General features: G+C 44.1%; 1 protein-coding gene across 1 annotated transcript in view; it reads left to right on the top strand.

Annotated features, from left to right (window-relative positions):
* Window positions 1-667: 667 nt before the first annotated feature.
* LOC138288582 (regenerating islet-derived protein 4-like) overlaps window positions 668-20,524 on the top strand; it is a 61,728-nt gene continuing 41,871 nt past the window's right edge. The window contains exon 1 of the mRNA XM_069230086.1: window positions 668-849. The gene's annotated coding sequence lies outside the window, so the exon portion shown is untranslated. The remainder of the gene's footprint in view (window positions 850-20,524) is intronic.

The raw sequence follows: 20,524 nt of genomic DNA, 5'->3' as shown, positions 1-20,524 counted from the left end.
TTGCAGTGTTAACCTCTGCATGCCTTATGATGGGGCTCAAGGGTTAACGTCAATTTTTTTTACTCTAACCAGGTTTTAGCGCCGTCGTATGTCATGGTATAAATATGTCGCCCAGATGGAGCTAAAAATAAGCACGAGCCAGCACTAAACTTTTTGATGCAAAAATGCGTTTGCACAAACAATTATAAATATGGGCCTTGTATCTCTAAGTCAGGACTCTGTCATTATCTCAATACAACGGGACTGTTGTGCCACAATCTTCCACGTCTCAGCGATGGTGCTAGGATTTGCGCAGCAGGTGCAGTGTCACTGGAGTTTCCAGTCTTTTGCTACCAACCAGAGGGTGGGGAGGCCTATTTTCTTTGTCTTGCGGTGGCCCACGGCACCCTTGCTGCCCCACTGCCTCTCCTATGCTTTGTCTAATGTAAACATCAGACTGCCTTGACAGTTCACAAACCCAGAGAAAGTTCGGAGGTGGATAGTCGGTGATGTTATCTGGGAGTGGGCATTTATGAGCAGTCATTTGTCGTTGTGTATTTCTAATAGTCACCCGCTCTCCATCTGCTGTTGCTTTGTGAGCATTAAGCCACTGCCCGACGATAGATAGGCTTTCCTCTGTTTGCTCATTAGTCAACACACGAAGTGGTATTTCGGATGCATTTTCTTCCATTTTGGGTGCTCCATATAACTGAAGTATACACTCTGTAATCTGGTTTTCTCACACTTAAACGACATCCTCTGCGAGGAAACTCCGCACACGGAGCTCAGTCCGTCGATTAGCAAAAGCAAGTGAGGCCCGCGTCAAGCAACACTCTTCCGACAGCGAGCAGAGCCTCTTACAGTATTGAGGTACTTTTTTCTGTTATTTCGTTGTCCTTGCGGATGTGATGTGTGTCTGCTTCAGTGCATTTAAAAAGGGGAAGCTAGAAGTAAGGCCCCAACCCATACCCAGCACGTGTCAGACTGCAGATGTGACTAGGTTCTCCTCAGGTACGATGGAAAGGCAACACTTTTTTTGAATTTATTAGTCAAATAGAGTAATTGTTGAAATGGCACAGGTCGGGAAGTCACAAGTCCTGAAAAACACAAACACATTTACATATGAAGCTGTGAGGGTGGGAGATCTGCCCAATCTGAGGGCCTTTGACGATGGCGAGCGCTGGTTAGGCTGTACCCAGTGGGGTGAGGAAACCATTGCAGGCCACACAGACTAGCACTAATGTTTCAAAACTCCGCTGTAGACAGCATGGAAGGAGTTGAAGACACACGATGAGAGGAGAGAAGGTGATCCGACCTCCGCATTCCTGACATGTCTCTGCTATACCATAAAGAAGCCCTCTTAAGTTGAGTGTACCCTATCCCTAAGCCATAAGCGAGTGCATGCCGAGTGTGCCTTGAAATTTTCGAAGTCATACGTTGTCAGTTGTATTTCTTCAAATATTGTTCTCATTTTTTTATTTCTTTTTTTCTTTGTTTTATTTCTGTTTTACTTTGAGCTTTCCTCCCTGTGGTCTCTATATTACCTTCGCCATTTCTTTGTCTGTTTTACTTCATGTTTTCTACTTCCTTGTGATGATTGCCCTCCCCCTATTTTTAATTCTTCCCTCCTTGTCACGTTTTTTCTTTTTAACACTTTTTTTGCTTTTTTATCTTTTCTCCCCGTTTTCTTATGATAGAACCTAATTGCGTCCTTCCCACTCTTCCTCTTACCTGTATTTTTATTTGTTCTAACCCTTTCCTTCAATGTTTGTCGAAATACCTGCATATTGCAGTGCCTATCTTCAGAAAAAGCAAAATAGACTTCAAGGTGGCAGAAATAGCTACATTGCCCTAAAGGACCTCGGAAGTAAATCTATACTGAAGCGTGCGACTCACATTTTCTTTAATTGACAAAGAAATGTCGAAGCACAAAGGTAAGATTGCTGAACTATTGTCAATGGAGAATCCTCCATCCACCTATTCATTTCGTAGGCACCCCTATGTTTAGCCCGGGGTTGAGAGGCCTTCAATAAGGCTGAACAATGATGCACACAAGGGCATTGCGGCTTGTCGAAACGTTACAGACTATGTACACATTATATATAAGTGGACATTTAGAGACTGCGTGCATTCTGCCACCAGTGACGGCTATCAATACAGGCCGGCTCTGAGCAGGCTTTTATAGTTGGGGAAAGGCTTCTGCACAGTTAGAGGTGTGCACTGTGGCTATACATGTTAGACACATACAAAGTGGGGATCCTTTTACACAACTGAATACTTCTACAGACTGGGGCTTTTCTGTACCATTAGACACATCTGCAGTGGGCTAATTCTGCACGGTTGGAAATAAAGGGCCCGATTGCAATACTGGCGGATGGGGTTGCTCCCTTACAAACGGAACAGATATTCTGTCCCCCGTATTATAACCCCGTTATGTCCTATGGAGATCATAACCAGAGTCTTATACACCCCGAGGATCTGGCTAAAATGACGTGCTGATGCAGAGTGGGATCCTATTAACCAGACACACAACTAAAGCCATCTTGCTGTATTTTGGACACTGGGGTCCTTCTGCGCAGTAGTACATTTTTTTCACAGTCTGAACCTTGATAAAAGTTTGGACTCTTAGACTCAGTGGGGTTCTTCCTTCACAGTTGCACACTTGTACTAGGGATGTGTGAAATTCGCTTAATTTGCTCCAAACAACAGCTGCTAGAATTCTGGTTGTTCACGTTGTTCCCATGCTGTCACACTATTACATTTTCTACAGGCTGCAGAGTAATTACACAATGTGGCTTAGTGGCATAACTTCAGGATCATGTAAAACGCATTACATAGACTTCCCAAAACTATGCACAGTACGCCAGCATAATTTAAAATTCGCTGAGCCTGCCTTACACCCAGATTAAATACTTCCATACTGTGGACGCTTAAGCACAATAAATGTCCACACACAGTTAAGTGTAACTTTACACAATTTAAACATTGCTACATAGTTTGACTCTTGCAGACAGTTGAGAGTTTGCATGCTGCAGGGTTGCTTCCACACAGTGAACACTGGTTACAGTTAGCAATAGTGTTAGGCACTGAAACAGTGAGACCATGCTTCCAAGTGTTGGACACGTACCCAGAGGTGCTTTTTCCATGCTGATTGATACTTACACCCAGTGATAATGCTGGTGCACTCTTGAGCTCCTTTGTGCACAAAACCAGTACTGCCTTTAAAACAGACACCCTTGCACCATGGTCCTTTTGTGGTGGTTTCATTGTGTTACTGTGTGTGTTTGTACACATACTTTACACATTGCCTTTGAGATAAGCCTGATTGTTTGTGCCAAGCTACCAAAGGGGTGTGCAGGGGTTATCTGAGCTGTGTACCTACCTTACCCTGACTAGAGTTAGGGTCCCTTCTTGGACAGGGTGTAAACTGATGGCCAACTAGAGACCCGATTTTTAACAGATGTCTTTTGTTAAAATAACCTTTACTTGTGCCTCCATCAGGGACTGCTTATGACCTCACACCATTCATGAATTGTTAAATGACATAATTGCTGACAACACTGACGACATCTCAAAAGTCTCTGTGCAACAGATTTCAATATATCATAAAAATAACAAATAGCAAATCAATGCCTAACGATTTAAAAATAGAGATAGCTTTACTCTTGGGTTTACAAATGAGTTCACAACACACATTCTCAAATCCAGAACAAAGCCTTATTATAGTCACGAACACCATAAGACCCTCCGCCCCAAACCATCAGATTCCTCACATACAACATCAGGAACCTTCATGCCCACCATCAGACACTTACACACACAATATGAAACCCTAACCATCCCCATCCAGTGCCAAAACACAACATCGGCTGCCCTTGCACACCATCATACACCCACACATGCCATCAGACACACAAGCATGCCTTCAGAGATCCACGCGTACAGATGATATTTAGTGCTGTGCTCATATCTGTCTTGGGTTGTATATTCATTGTTTTTATCTTGCTGGGTCCTTGTATTCAGTGCTCCTATATGGGCAGGGCCTGAATATGCATTGCTCTAATCTGGCTTGGACTTGTAAAAACCGATACCAACATATTTGTCTATAGATATTTAGTGCTCTTATCTCACTAGGGCTGGGCATTCACTGCTCCTATCAGGCTGGGGGTGGGTACTGTATGCTTTTACATCGCCGGGAGTGTTTATGAGCAGTAAGCGGCAAACTAGATGTCAAAGTGGGGACATTCTGCCCCTTATTCTGAGTTTGGCTGGCGGCGGTTGCCGCCAGCCAAACGGGAACCGCCACTTGGCCGCTCCGCGGTCAAAAGACCGCGGAGGCCATTCTGGCTTTCCCGCTGGGCCGGCGGGCGACCGCCAAAAGAGCGCCCGCCGGCCCAGCGGGAAAGGCCCTGCAACAATGAAGCCGGCTCCGAATGGAGTTGCAGGGGTGCGACGGGTGCAGTTGTACCCGTCTGCAATGCAGACAGTGAAAATCTCTCTGGGGCCCTGTTAGGGGGCCCCTGCACTGCCCATGCCAGTGGCATGGGCAGTGCAGGGGCCCCCAGGGGCCCCACGACACCCGTTCCCGCCATCCTGTTCCTGGCAGTAAAAACCGCCAGAAACAGGATGGCGGGAAGGGGGTCGGAATCTCCATGGCCAGCCCAGCCAGGGGTATTCCGGCAGGAAACCGCCGGATCCCCTTTTCTGACCGCGGCTTTACCACCGCGGTCAGAATGGGCATTGAAGCACCGCCAGCCTGTTGGCGGTGCTTCCGTGTCCCTCCACCCTGGCGGTCCATGACTGCCAGGGTTGGAATGAGGGCCTCTGTCTTTCTTGTCCATTCTCTACTGGTATAAGTTCCTTCTCAGTGCTGGATAAGCCGTATCCACCCCGTATCTAAGCATCTTCTGCTGGGCTGCTCCAGGATTTCACTAACCTTTAAACGAGGAAATATCATAACAGCTTCCTAGCATCTTGCTCAAATCTCCTGTTCTTATCCTATTTTTATAATAAGCCTTCCTATGGAAAATGCGTGCCCTACCTACCTTTGTAAGTTACTTTTAAGAATGTCTCTGTCATTTTACCACCCATATGAAATTCCACCCCCCAACACACCATCCCGCCCCGGGACTGCCAAAGTGCTACCAGGCTATAGCAACTGCAAACTATGAGTTATACAAACACAGACACTATAACATACCCAAAGCAGTGTCATCTTAAGAATTTGTAGGGCTCCTGTTTGGAGCAATTTAGATTTTAGTACACAACTTCTACTACCTTAAGCCTGCAGAATGCCAAACCATATTGCATTATTCTTAACCTTTCAGAAGTGGCTGACATACAAATGAAATATTTAGTTCTCGGTGTCCCAAAAATTCTTAGGATGATACTGGGTAGGGAGAGAAAGAGAGAGAAATAGAGGGAGGCACAGAGAGGGAGAGTGATTAAGATACAAGAAATAGAGGGGAGGTAGAGAGAGAGAGAAAGGTCCCTTTTCCAGTAGGCCCCTTGGAAGGAGGGAGACCTAGGCAATTGTCCACTGTGTCCATGCCTGAAAACGTCTCACGGACTGTAAAACTTTGTTTAGCTACAAAAAATGTTTTTTATGCTAAGTGATGATTGTTAATGATCAGTCCAAAACTAGAAAACACCCAACGGGAAGCTCTTCAGCAACCCAATGATGTTTAGGGTGAAGTCCTATAGGAAACTAAGGGCCCCATTAACAAGGAAGTGAAATTGGCAGCGCTGCGCCATGTCACTTCAGAAACTCATGGATGTGCCGTATTTACAAAAATACGGAGCACCCCTGTGTTTCGCCTAGATCTGGGGCTAAAATTAGCTAAAATTAATGCCTTTTAAATATGGCACAGGGCAATGCACCACTGAAGCATCGCTAAAAGTGACACTCCGGTGGTGCAAGGCCTTCGTAAATGAGGCCCTAAACATTAATGAGAAATTAAGAGCTAAGCATTTATTATTGTGTACTCAGTCCTGCATCCACTATGTAACTGGTCAGAAACATTTGCCCATTCTCAGTGATGGCACCAACCATTTCTCTGAGAAGCCATTTTGGTAAGCATTTACTTCATTTAAACTGCCCACTGATGAGTGAGCTGCCTTCAGCCTTTAAAACAGGAAACTATGTAAATGGAGGGCATGAAAAAGGGGATTTATGACCCCCCTACTTCAGCAGCTTCAGCTGGGGTGGGGTTCTTTAGGGGCCGTTTTGACTGCAACTTTGTATGCAAAAGCTAATAGCTAACACTGGAATACGGCTCAATATAAGAGCAGCAGGAGCAAGGAAAAAAACAAGAGCTGCGTAAATAGAAAAGGGAAAGAAAGGAGGAATATTGGAAGGAAGGATGAAAGGAAGGAAGCATGGATGAATGAGTGTGTGGATGAATGAGTATGTAGATCAGGGGGCTTCAAATTGGGGGGTGCTTCCCTCTAGTGGGGGCCTCAAATGATCCCCGGGTAGGTGCCAGTCTCTGGCCACGAGAAGCATTATGCTGATAACAGGGCTTTGTTTTAAGCTGAAAGAAATAAGCAGCAGTAAACTGCTATGTAACGGGCCATCATTAATATGTTTTGTCATTTATATCCAAGCTGGGAATATCTGTCAAAATGGAAGGGACTCCAAATACTCTTCAAACCCCCCCCCCCCACCACTTCTAATACTGACACTGTGGATACTTTTACATGTTAGTAAGGCCTGCCTGACCAGAATAGTGTGTCTGACATCATGTATTTGATTGCTGTTAGAGATTGCGGTCTGTAGTTGGCAGAGGTATTTGCCCTGTCCAAGTAGGGACACTGTTCTAGTCAGGGTAAGTCACATCACAACCTACATTATCTGTGCTCACCCTCGGGTAGCTTGGCACAGGGCAGACAGGCCTAACTTAGAAGGCAATTTGAAAAGTCTATGCAGTAACTCACACCATAACGCAGTAAAAACATGACAAAACAACTGCACACAAGGTTAGGAAAATAGTAGATATTTATCTTAGTAAAGCAGGATTAAAACAATAGAAATCAAATAAATATTCCTCCAGTTATTATGCTCAACATGCAAGGGAATCACAGTGTAGAATGGAGGTTTTGAAGAGTTCTCGATCCTAATCAGGGACAACTTGGGAACACGACACTTGTCAGAGGCTTTGAACAGGTTCAGCAGGACCTGCACGTGCAGGAAAGTCAGCAACCTGCAAGTTTGCATGCATGCGCACAGACCTCTTGCTCGAGGTGGGAAAAATCAGTACCTTTCTAGAGCCGCTTGGGCTTGAATTGCTTTAGTTGATGTCGGTGCCTGGCGTTGGAGTTCCTCATGGAATGGGTGGTGCTGACAAGCTGACTATTGTCGTTTAGGCCACCTGGTGTGGCCACACAGCAAAATGCTCTCTTGGTGCTGTGGCATCGGGGATCACAGATGCAGGAGTCATTCTTGTGGGGATGTACGTGATCTCAATCACGCTGGGTCAGAGCAGAACTTTCAGCGCTCAATCCTTGCAAAGCGCTCAGAGCTGAGCCGCACAAGCTGGTGGACTGACTCAGGGGTGATGTAGATGCAGGACGATGCTGGACTCCTCATAGAGCGGAGTTCCACGGTGGACTTCGAAGTCTTTGATGGCCCTGAGGCTTTGGCGAACAGGGGGCAAGCCAACAATCCCTTGGAGATCACTTTGGAGGAAATGGGGGTTCCTTCCAGCAGAGTCAGGGAGCAGCAGGGAAAACGCAGGCAGCAGTCCTTCCAGTAAAGCAGTCTGGTTGAGTCCTTTGAGCAACACAGCAGTCATTCTGCCAGAGATTCAGTTACCGGTCCTGAAGTGTCCTATTTGAAAGGGTCAAAGACCCAGTACTCATACCCAAATGTGCCTTTGAAGTGGAGAAGACTTCAAAGAGTGGTTTTGAAGTGCACCAGTTCCCCTCTCAGCCCAGTCCTGTCTGTCAGGAGAACTATGTGCAGATGAATGCAGATGCAGTTGAGTGTCCTGTGTTTATGGCTGTCTGGATGGAATGCACAAGGGGAGCTGTCACCCAGCACAGACCAGGTGTGGATTGGAGACAGGCTGTAAGGCACATAAAGCAGTAAGAGCATAGAAATGCCTTGATTCCTAAAAGTGGTATTTCTAGAACAGTAATGTTAAATCCAACCTTACCCGTAAAGAGGATTTATCATTACCATTCCAAAGATATAAAACATGATGTAGCTACTCCTTTCTGATCAGGAATTGCAGCTTAAAAGTATTATAATAAAATCCCAATACTGGCCTATGAGAGGACCGGGCTTCACAATAGTGACAAATAACTTTGGGAGTTTTTTACTACCAGGACATGTAAAACTTACAAGTACATATCCTGACTTTTAAATACACTACACTCTGCCCTGTGGGTCACATTGGGCCTACCAAAGGGGTGACATATATGTAATGAAAGGGGAGTTTAAGGCTTGGCAAAAGGTGTTATATGCCAAGTTGAGGTGGCAATAAAATTACACACACAGACTTTGCAATGGCAGGGCTGGGACATGGTTAGGGGGCTACTTATGTGGTTGGCACAATCAGTCCTGGAGGCCTACTAGTAGCATTTAATCTAAAGGCCTGGGCACATATAGTGCAGTTTACTAGGGACTTATAGGTATTGAAATACGCCAATTGGGTAGGAGTCAATGTTACCGTGTGTAGGGGAGAGAGCACTTTAGTCCCAAAAGCAGCAAAAACAAGATCAGAAAATTGGAGGGAGGCAGCCAAAACAAGGGGGAAGACCACCCTAAGGCTTGTATTTTTAAAACAATAAAATAACTTAACTGCAATGTTTAAATACGTCTACACATATTTAAACATTGCCAATTTAATAGAATAATTGTGAGAAATTTGTAGTGCGGTGCGTTTTTACTGGGGGCAGGGGGGAGGAGGGGGCACAGCATTAAAACGTTTCATGACCACTGATGTAGATGAATGAGTGGCTGAACGGATGAGTGATTGATAGGTGGATGGACAGGTGAAAAGATGGTTAAGTAAAGAGGTGGATGACTGAGTGAATGGATAGGTGGATGGGCTATTGAAAAGATGGCAGAGTGAAGGAGTAAATGGATGGACAATTGAGTGAATGGACAGGTGGATGAACAGGTAAAAAGGATGCATGAATAGGTGGATGGGTGAAAGGATGCCCCAGTAAAGGGATAGATGGATAGTGGATGGACAAGTTAAAGGATTGCAGAGTAAGGGATAGATAAATGGGAGTCAATGGATAGGTGGATAGACAGGAAAGGATGGCAGGGTAAATGGATGAATAGGTGGATGGATAGGTGAAAGAATGGCAAAGTTAAGTGCTGGATGGATGAGTGGGTGCGTGAAAAGATGAGTGAATGAATGGCAGCGTAAATGGATGGATGGTGGACGGATGGCAAGGTAGATGGAGGGACAGATGGATGGCAGAGTTGATGAATGAATGGATGAATGGCAGGATGGATGAGTGGATGGACGAGTGGTTGATGGCAGAGTGAATGGATGGATGCCAGAATGAATGGATGGCTTTCAGAGTGGAGTAATGGATGGCTGGCTGGATGGATGGCAGAGTGAAGTGATAGATATCAAAGTGGATGAGTGGATGGACAGCAGAGTGGATGGAAGATGGCAGAGTGGATGATAAATGGCATAGTGGATGGCTGGATGGATGACAGAGTAGATGAATGAAATGTAGTCTTTATGGATATATGGCAGAGTGGATAGACAGCAGAGGACATAGGTGAATGGCTGGTTGTATTAAAGGATGGGAGAGTGGATGGATGGATGGTAGAGTGGATAGACAGATGGCAGAGTGGATAAATGGATGGAAGGCAGAGTTGGTGAATTGATGGATGAGTTGCAGAGTGGATGGATTGGTGGAAGAGTGGCAGAGTGGATGGATGGATAGCAGAGTGGATGTATGATTGCACAGTGGATGAGTAGGTGGATGGCAGAATGGATGGATGGATGGCAGACTGTAGGGATAGATAGATGAATGTCAGAGTGTCTGGATGGACAAATTGCAGAGTGAATGGATTGATTGATTGCAGAACGGATGGATGGCAACGTTGCTGGGTGGGTGGCAGATTAGATGATTGGATGGATGGCAGAGTAGATAGATGCGTGGATTGCAGAGTGGATGGATGGATGGATGGGCGATTGGATGGATGGATGATAGAGTGGATGGACAGTTAGCAGAGTGGATGAATGGATGGATGGCAGAGTTGGTGGATTGATGGATAAGTGGCAGAGTGGATGGATTGGTGGATGAGTGGCAGAGTGGATGGATTGGTGGATGAGATGGATGGCAGAGTGGATGGATTGCAGAATGGATGGATGGCAAAGTTGCTGTGTGGGTGGCAGTTTAGATGATTGGATGGATGGCAGAGTAGATAGCTGCGTGGATTGCAGAGTGGATGGGTGAGTGGATGGATGGGTGTATGGATGTATGGATGAAATGGGAAAAGATTGAATGATGGATGAAAGAATGAATGGATGACAGAATGTGTAATGTTAGTGAATACCAGCAAGTGGATGGAAGGGTGAAAGAATGAATGGATAGATGCTTGAATGGAAGAGACAAGGAAGTTGTCCTAGGAAGGGTTTGTTTCATTTGCTTTGCTTGCTTGGTGCCATCAGCCCTTTAGTTTACAGTGGGGGCTACTTGAATTTTCTGCATACTCCTTTGATGGGAAGTATATTGTTTAAATGTATTACAGCAGTGAATGTGCAATGTAAAAGATTGTCTTTTCTTTTTACTTTTCAAATACATAAAAACATTTCTTTTAATTTTGCACCTTGCTGTCGTAATTGATCTACAACATACATTTCCTGTTGTAATTTGTTGTCACTTCCTGTTACAGAGATTGGAAACCATTCAATAAAAAAAATAGCCTAAGGAAAAAATATAAAATGAAGAATAAGAATAGATTTGATTTAGAAATCCAGTAGAAGGTGTACAAAGCATTTTTACACTCCTGTTTGTAGTTTGTGACCGCAAAAATACTTTTTGCAACGTTCTAAACCCAGTTTGCAATTCAGTTGTAGGTTACAGGGAAATGTAATGAAGAATATTATTTAAAAAATAATAGATTTTAATGTATAATATAAATGTTTATTAAGTAAAAATATTTATTACCAACTATGAATAATAAACTAAAATTTTGCAGCACATTAACGTGTGAAATAAAACATGTATTAAGTAATAAAACAACTATTTAAACAACAAAATAAAAAATACACTCACTGACGTTTTTATTTTAAGCTATCTTGTAAACTGAGCTGAATGTTATGTATTTATTTAATGTAAGTTTATTTTTAAAAAGCTTAAATATATATAATATAAGTTTAAATGTCAATTTAACATTAGTTACTATACAGTGCTATTTTAATTCCATGCCTCTTGTTTTTTATGGGAGTGTGTTGCAGTACCGGAGGTTGGCAATGGGTAGTGCATGACTTACTTCGAGGATTGGCTTGCATATACTTAAGCTTATTTTGACACCCTTAGGACTGTAGTAACTTTATAGCTGTATTTTGTGAATTACAATTGTTTTACTTGTTATTGTCCTCATTGTGAGTTCGCATCGGTTAAGAATGGAGCTAGGCCAGATCTCAGACCAATACCACAGGGTCGAAAAAAGGTCCACTAGAGACCGCCTCCTCTGCTCCCAAGCCATACAAAGCAGGACCATAACCAGTACCTCCAATCCTCTAAAAGCGGTCAGGTGGCCACCTAACTCAGCATACCTCCAGAGGAAAGCCTTGTAAAGCTCTTAATCATCGGACAACCCTAACATGAGCCCATCTGGGGTTACACGCCTCTTTTCCCAGAGTGCCCAGAATCTATACCTTTTCTTTGATGAAAAACTGTGTTCCGAATGGCACAAATTCGTAATTGAGCTCTTCCATTCTTGTACTGTCAGGCCAAGGGGAGGATCCATTTTAGGCAGATCTCCCGGCGCGCCAAGAGAATTTGCACAACTCACAAAGATTTTTGATAGTGCTGTTCTTTTTCGAGTCAGCTCTACTTCACCAACTACCCCAAATATTACCAGTGGCAGGCTTACCTCAATCTCAACACCTATTGCCTGCCTGATTACCTTACCCACATCCTGGCAAAATTGATGAAGCATTGGGCACTGCCAAAACATATGAAAGTCATCTGCTCCCTCCTCGGTACAAAGGGGACAATTCTCCCCAGAGCAATCAACTTCTTCGGCGTCCAATACACCCAATGCAAGGTAAACAAATGATGTTTCTTTGAAGAAGCAGATTTCACCAAACCCCATAGCGTAGACATTGATACTTGCCTGAGAGCAGTAACATCCTGTGATGGCAAGTCCTTTCCCCACATCTTCTCTGGCAGAGGAGGGGATTCCTCCCCAGCTTCAACCTCCTTGCGAGGGATATGTCTCTGTATCAATCTCACTTCCCAAATGTTCTCCTCTTGCCCACACCCTTCCTTCGGTAACGTACTTGCCCAACTTGCCATTTGGTAATACTTGAATTTTGAAAAGGCACCTCCCAGTTGCTCACTAAATGCAGACCAGGACAGCAAACGGGGCCATATTACTATAATAGGGTATCCCTATTAGCTTCTGGACCTGAAACCATACCTTGCAAGCCGCCCCCAAACACTTCAGCCTTATCTTCTTAAAAAACTTCGAGTGGCCAGACTTAAATAGAAACTTCTCCCCTTCTTCCTGGAGGTAACTGGTCATAGCCTTAAACATACGGGTAAAACTAGAGCTCTCATTCAGTAGTCTTCTCACATTTTTCACCTGAAAAGCTAAATGAAACATAAAAAGGCCAAGACTCGCTATTCCTCCATATCTCTTCCTCTTACATAATTTCTTCCATGCTAAGTTGGTCCCTCTCGATGCCCAAACAAATGAAGTTAGTTCCCCTTGTAGCTTTTCAAACCAGACCTATCTAAATTCTATGGGGATCGCGTTGAACAGAAATGTAAACTTGGGTAGGATAATCATCTTCAAAATGTTCGATCTCCCAATAAGAGATAGAGAAAGACCTACCCACACCCTTAAAAGTTTCTTAGTGGTGACCCATACCTTGTTAAAATTAACCCAGGGAACAGCATCCAGATTAGCCATAACCTGCACCCCCACATTATTTCCTTTTTAATCAACGGGCTACTATAAGCAGTATTCCAGCACATTATCTCTGTTTTTTGTTGGTTTACTAGACATCCTGACACCCTTCCAAATACCCTCAAAGATAATAAAATGTTTGGTAATGCAGTACTTAAGTCCCTGGTATATATCATTAGATCATCTGCATAAAGTGCAACTTTCTTCTCCCAACCCTTGTATTGGAAAGGTAAAATATTTGCATTCTTTCTGATCCCAATCGTAAGAGGCTCAATAGAAAGATCAAACAGCAGAGGAGAGAGTGGACAGCATTGACGAGTGCCCCGTCCAATTCTAACTTGCTGGGAGAGATAACCGTTAATCAGCACTTTAGCCACAGGGTTCTTAAATAACGACCGTACTGCTCTAGAAAAGGTGTCTCCAAGCTTATAATGATCAATAACCATGTACAGAAAGGACCAGCTCACCCGATCAAATGCTTTGGCAGCATCAAAGGTAAGCACCGCCAAAGGTAAATTCTCACGGTTGGCCAAGTCAATAGCACCTAATAAATCATGCATTAACTTGAAGAGCTGTCTACCTTTAATAAAACCCTTCTGGTCCTCCTGGACCAATGTGGCAACCACTGTCTCTAATCTTTTAGATAGCATGTGTGTGAAAATCTTATAGTCCGAGTTTAATAATGAAATTGGTCTACAAGACTCACACTAGGATGGATTCTAATCTGGTTTCAAAATTAAGGTAATAGTAGCCTCATCCCAAGAATTTGGCAGATCTCCACCCTCAACATAGATATTATTAACTAGTTCCAACAAAATTGGGGTTAGTTCAATTGAATGAGGCTATTCTGAGTTTAAAAAGGGGTAAGGCACCTGGACCTGACAGTTTACCTAATGAGCTTTACATTCTAATTAAGGATGAACTAAGGGGCATATTTATACTCTGTCTGCGCCAAATGTGCGTCAAAATTTTGACGCACATTCAGCGTAAACCTTGTCCCATATTTATACAATGACGCCCGACCCCGCGAACGTCAAAATTCCTCCGTGTGCGTCATTTTCTAGATGCGGGAAACCGCCTTGCATTAATGACATGCAAGGTAGGCGTTCCCGTTCAAAAAAATGACTTTAAGGCCTGTGCGCCTTATTTATACTCCCGGGTCATTTTGACGCACAGGAGGGGTCGGGCCTTAAAAAACGGCGCACAGCCTGATGTGCGCCGTTTTTTAACACCTGGGTGAGGGAAGGCGTTAAGGGGCCTGTGGGCTCACTTCCATGGTCTCTGACCATGGAAGCAGTCCAGAGTTGCCCTCCTCTGTCCCCAGGGACACCCGTTGCCACCCTCGCCCACCCCTGGTGGACACCCAAGGATGGGGGGACCCATCCCAGGTAAGTAGAGGTAAGTATAATTTTTATTTTTTTAAAGTGGCATGGGGGGCCTAACTTGGGCCCCCCTACATGCCACTGTGCCAAATGGCCATGCCCAGAGGACAGAGGTCCCCTGGGCATGGCCATTGGGCAAGGGGGCATGAGTCCTGTCTTTGCTAACACAGGAGTCATTTCAATGGGGGTTGTGTGTCAAATAATGGCACAAGTCCGGTTTGAGCCATGATTTTTGACTCAAACCTGACTTGAACCAATTTTTGACGCACAACCTCCATTTTTCCCTACGCCGGCTAACTTCAATCCTTAAATAAGGTGCCCGCCTGGTACGTAGGAATGGCGTTAGCCGGCGGTACATTTTTTTACGCAAACCAGCACTGGTTTGCGTCAAAAAGTATAAATATGGGCCTAAATGTTTTTACTCTTTTGTGGGAGTGTGTTTTGTATTAGTCTGTCCCTCCCAAATTCCTTCTTAAATTTCCCTAAACCCCTTCCATCTAGCAGTAATTATTCCCCATTTTCCCTCCCCACCCTCCTGTCCCTCCCACATTTAGTGGTATTGTGTATACTTCTGGAGAGATCGAGGAGGAGGTCTCTAGCTGTTGGTTTGAAAATTAATTGTGTAGTTTGTAAGTAGTACTACTGTAACGCTGCTTTACAAAAGTACATGATGCAATTTGTGAATCAGGCCCTGAGAATTTCTCTGATAAGCTGTAGGCAGTTTCATGCCTTGAAAACACCCATTAGTGAGCACTGCTCCCTCACAATTCCCTTATTCTGTCTGTCCCTTCCTTCAGCTGACAACCCCTCTAAGGCTCAGCACACACATATATATATATATATATATATACACACATACACGCAGTGGGCACATGCATGATGCAGTCTGTAGATTTGGCAACAGCAGATTGTGGCTGCAGATGGCCCTTGTAACAGTCGTTCCCCTCCATGGTGACTCAGTCACAATGTTTTGCTGGGCTGTTTAGCAGTACTTGTTCAGGTCTGGCTCTACAATTCAGCCTCATACATTTCCGCTACAAGTCTCTATTTATCTTTATCTCTTATGGCATTTATAAAAAGTGCAACATAAATCCAGTACTTATTTTGGTGCTATAGATAATATTTGATGGAGAGATGGAATAGTTAAGCTGTCTGTCTGCTTATACCTGTTTATTGAATAGACAAATTTAGAATTTTCTTTCTAAATAATCAATGATTTTCTTCAGCCTAATGTCAATTCGCCCTCTCCTGTTAAGTCTGAATTTGATTACAGAATATGGATGCCAAGTGGCAGAAGGCAGGCTGCATGTAGACTGATAAAAATGCATCTTTTGCGGAAAATTGGGACTTCATGTGTAGTAGATTCAGTGCATAATGCACATTGATTTTCAGAAAAACGTCTTCCTCACTGACAGTGAGGGAATCTGTCTGATGGGGTTGCAAACTGAATCACATTTTCTTAGACATAACATAGCCCTGACAGTTGTGTATTTAATATTTTTGAAGTTTGTGGTTTTTAGTTGGAACTTATTATAAACAATAAAACGCAGCCTAAAGGAATATTTGCTTCTCATTAAAATCTGGAAAATGTTGGATTTTGCTGCACTTTTACTCCTTCTATGTCCTCTGTTGTACAAGCATACCTCTTAACACATTTCTGTGATGGATGGTCCCACTGTGACCCACTGCTGGCATGTTAAGTCATTAAGGGCCGTATTTATACTCTGGTTGCGCCGAATTTGCGTCGTTTTTTTCGACGCAAATTCGACGCAGAACTAACGCCAACTAACGCCATATTTATACTCTGGCGTTAGACGCTTCGGGCGCCAAAGTGCCCGGAGTGTGCGTCATTTTTTAGCGTGAACCCCTTCCTTGCGTTAATGATATGCAAGGGAGGCGTTCCCGTCTTAAAAAATGACTCCCAGGCCTTTACGTGGTATTTATACTCCCGGGCAAAAATGACGCCCGGGAGTGGGCGTGGCCAAAAACGGCGCTTTTGCGCCGCTTTTTAACGCCTGGGTCAGGGATGGCGTTAAGGGACAAGTGGGCTCAAAATGAGCCCAGAGTGCCCTCCCCTGCCCCCAGGGACCCCCCCTGCCACCCTTGCCCACCCCAGGAGGACACCCAAGGACGGAGGGACCCATCCCATGGACATTAAGGTAAGTTCAGGTAAGTATTTTTTTTTTTTTTTTTTGTGGCATAGGGGGGCCTGATTTGTGCCCCCCTACATGCCACTATGCCCAATGACCATGCCCAGGGGACAGAAGTCCCCTGGGCATGGCCATTGGGCAAGGGGGCATGACTCCTATCTTTACAATGATAGGAGTCATGTTGATGGGGGATGGGCGTCGAAAATAAATGGCGCAAGTCGGGTTACGATGATTTTTTCGACGTAACCTGACTTGCCCCATTTTAAGACGCCCATGCGCCATTTTCCTCCTACGCCGGCGCTGCCTGGTGTACGTGGTTTTTCTCGCGCACACCAGGCAGCGCCGGTCTGCTTGCGCCGGCTAACGCCATTCAATAAATACGGCGCCCGCATGGCGCTTCAGAATGGCGTTAGCCGGCGCAAAACTTTTTGACGCTAAACTGCGTTAGCGCAGTTTAGCGTCAAAAAGTATAAATATGGGCCTAAATATGTCTTTGTGACCGTCTACAATATCCGTGGACCTCCAGCACCAACATCTACTCCTCTTTTGGGTGCATGGCTCAGCTCCTATGGCTTTGGCTCACTGTTTACAGTTCAGTGCTGTGTGCTGGGCTGCAGGTTCACAGATGACCTCTGATGTAGTTTTCCTTCACTGAGATTGGGGCCAAGCTCTGCTTTCTGAAAGCTCAGGTATCATGACTATGGCATCAGCTATACCTTTACATACAAATGCCTCCTGAATTAATGCGCATCCATAAAGTGCTGCTTTGTTCTCATGGACCATGTTATCAACATATTTAGTGCCCACTTCCAGGCCCAGAAGGGTTGCATATGCTGGTTATGCTGAAACAGTTCATCACAATACATTAACTCATAAAATCTACAGGATAGTGTATGATGTGCATGTACATAATTAAGCTCAGAGCATGAAAATATAAACATTGTTCTAGATGCTTTTATGTGCTTCACACAACGCAATTTCAACAGATGCAGCGACCTATTCTGAGCCTGTGCTCTGATGTATAATGAGATCATGATCCAGTCCCAACGTGCCTAAATTCAACATCCATTCCTACTCCTTGTAAAGATAGAATTTGGAGCTTACAGAGCAGAAACAAGGCCTGAGACTTGGTAACATTACCCGTACAAATGACTGGCTGCATTAAAGGAAACATATTGAGCTGTGCTCCTTCATTACCTCAAGATGGAAATTGCACTAAAGTAGTGCATGCTGCACAGCACAAAACACAAAGTCCCGTGTGCAACTCTCACACCTCCCAGGCAAGTGCACAATAAAAATCAATGGTTAGCGGTCCTGGTTTTGGATTTTTAATAATAACAAAATATCATAGACACGGTCCAACAATGTAAACTAAAATTCATTCACATTGTGACCTGCAGAGGTACATGATCAAAGGCATGTTGTAGGTGATTAGGTTTTTTTACAGCCCTAGCTGCTGCTTCATACTGCAACACAGTTACTGTCATCAAAAGTTCTATGTTATCAGCATATAGTAACTCCTTAGCAAGATTCTACCATACCACAATGCATGTCCTAATTAGATAATCTTCAGTCGGCTGATCTTTAGAGTATCAGAAACCTATATGTGTGTATGTACGTACATGGTATTTCTATATTGTGAACTTAGCCAAAGGGCAGTGGCATAGGAGTGGAAGCTGGGTTGTGGATGGTTAATTCTAACGGTGCGTTCTTTAAAAGGTTGAGCCTTCAACTGTTTCCTAAATTGAAGCAGCGTTGGGGCAGTCCTGGTGGATACGAAGATGTTGTTTCAGATCATGGGTGCATAGATGGAAAAGGCCTGTTGTCTTGTCTTTTCTTTTCTTTTTTACAGTCCTTAGTCTGCAGTCTGATGTGTTGTGGTTGTGCCTGAACCAAATGGTGAACTTGTCTGCAAGATACGTAGGGGTGCTAGTGATGATCACTTTGTAACATGCAGTTGTTTTTGCAGATAGTGAGGGCCGGCAAGGGGTGCCAATGGAGTTCAATCAGGATGGAAGTGATGTGATCATATTTATTCAAGCTCTGGATGAGACATGCTGTGGCATCGGAATGCTTCTAAGGGATGCCAGTGTGGTGTTCTGGAAGCCATGAAGTAGTGCATTACCACCATCCAAATGCAACAGTATAAAGGCTTCAACAGCAATTCTGAGGTCACTTTCTGGAAGAAACTTCTTTAGAAGAGGGCTGGTATCAAGTCCTATTTGTTATTCTTGCAATGTGTTCCTTGAGGGTGAGGTTGGTGTTCAGGGTGAATCCAAGTGATTTGGCATTTGGTGAGAGTTAGGGTTCCACTCTGTCAAGGTTCATATAATTGAGCCAAGTTTGTATGTCATTCTTGGCAAATAATAGGATTTCTGTCTTGTTTGGGTTTCAGCGTCAGGGAGGGCCTGGCCACCCAGGTCTAGATGATATGCAAGCAGTGTTTGAGGTATTGAATATCTGATACAGAGGCAACTTTTAGGTAGAATTGTGTATCATCAGCACATTGGTGAATCTTGATGCTGTTAATTGTGAGAAGAGCACCAAGTAGCTCCATGAGAATGTTGAAGATGACAGGAGAAGGTATGGCACTTTCAGGGACTCCACACATGATAGGGATATTTTGTGACCTGGAGGCTCAAATTTGAACGAACTGGTGTTAGTTGGAAAGGTAAGAGGTGAACTAGGAAAGGACATTGCTGATGAATCCAATTCACAACTCAAGGGTGCATGTGAGGGTGGAAAGGTTGACTGTGTTGAATGCAAATGAGAGGTTCAGCAATAACAGGAGGTAGGGGTCACCTTAATCTACTGATGTGTAAGATGGAGGTCTCCATGTTGCAGCTTGATCTGAAGCCAGTCTGGTAGCCATGAAGGAGGTCTTAGCATTGATATGATTTTGAAGTTGAACATAGACAGCCTTTTCAAAGATCTTGCTGACAAACGCTAGGTGAGTGATGGGCCTTTAGTTGGCGAGGTCATAAGAGTCTAGTGTAGGGTTCTTTAGGAGTGAGAGGAACTGGGCAGTCATGCATGCTTCTGGGAAGATGCCTTTAGTGATGAGGCATTGACAATGGTAAGAAAGATAAGATAGCATCCCCAGAGAGACCTTTGATGAAGGTTGATTGTTATACATCATTTACAAAAAAAGTGACTTTGAAGGAGTTGAGTATCTCAGCAAGCTCTAGGAGAGATAGGGCTTTGAAAACTGATCATTGTGGGATTCTTCTGGAATGGGTGGAAGTCAGAGATAAAGCAGCTTGGTATCATCGAGTCTTGGAAGTGCAAATGATTAGCTTTGAGTGTTGATAAAGAAGGGCTTTGTGCAAAGCTGAAGCCTGAATTGCAGAAGTTGTTTCGACCAAACACCAACAACTGAAGATAAGGGTTGGATAGTCTAAGATAATTGAGTCTTGGTAGTGCAAACGATTAGCTGCGAGTGTTGATAAAGAAGGGCTTTGTGCAGAGCTGAAGCCTGAATTGCAGAAGTTGTTTTGACCAAACACCAACAACTGAAGCTGAGGGTTGGATAGTCCAGGAGAGACTTGTGTTCAGTAAAAACGTATGAGGTAATTATTACATTGTCATGCAAACAGGTGCTCCCATTAGAGTATGAGAAAGAAATCTACAGCAAAGGTGCAGATTGGGGGAAGGAAGCTGGGGAAGAATAAATCAAGGAGGTAGTCCAAAGTTTCAGAAAGACTGGTGAGAATGCTGTATTAAACAGATGCTTCTTAATGCTGTGAAGAGGAAAGCATGCACATCTTCCCCTAGTCATTGTAAGCAGAAACAGACAGCGATAAACCACTACTGCTAATGCTACTGCCAATGCCTTGTTTTGGAAATCTTAGAATGTGGAACATAGAATTGGCGGACCTCCTGATAATGGCTTTAAGTTA

This window comes from Pleurodeles waltl, chromosome 4_1 (genome assembly GCF_031143425.1).
Source record: "Pleurodeles waltl isolate 20211129_DDA chromosome 4_1, aPleWal1.hap1.20221129, whole genome shotgun sequence".
NCBI classification, from domain to species: Eukaryota; Metazoa; Chordata; class Amphibia; order Caudata; family Salamandridae; genus Pleurodeles; species Pleurodeles waltl.
This window is presented reverse-complemented; position numbering and strand designations above follow the sequence as displayed.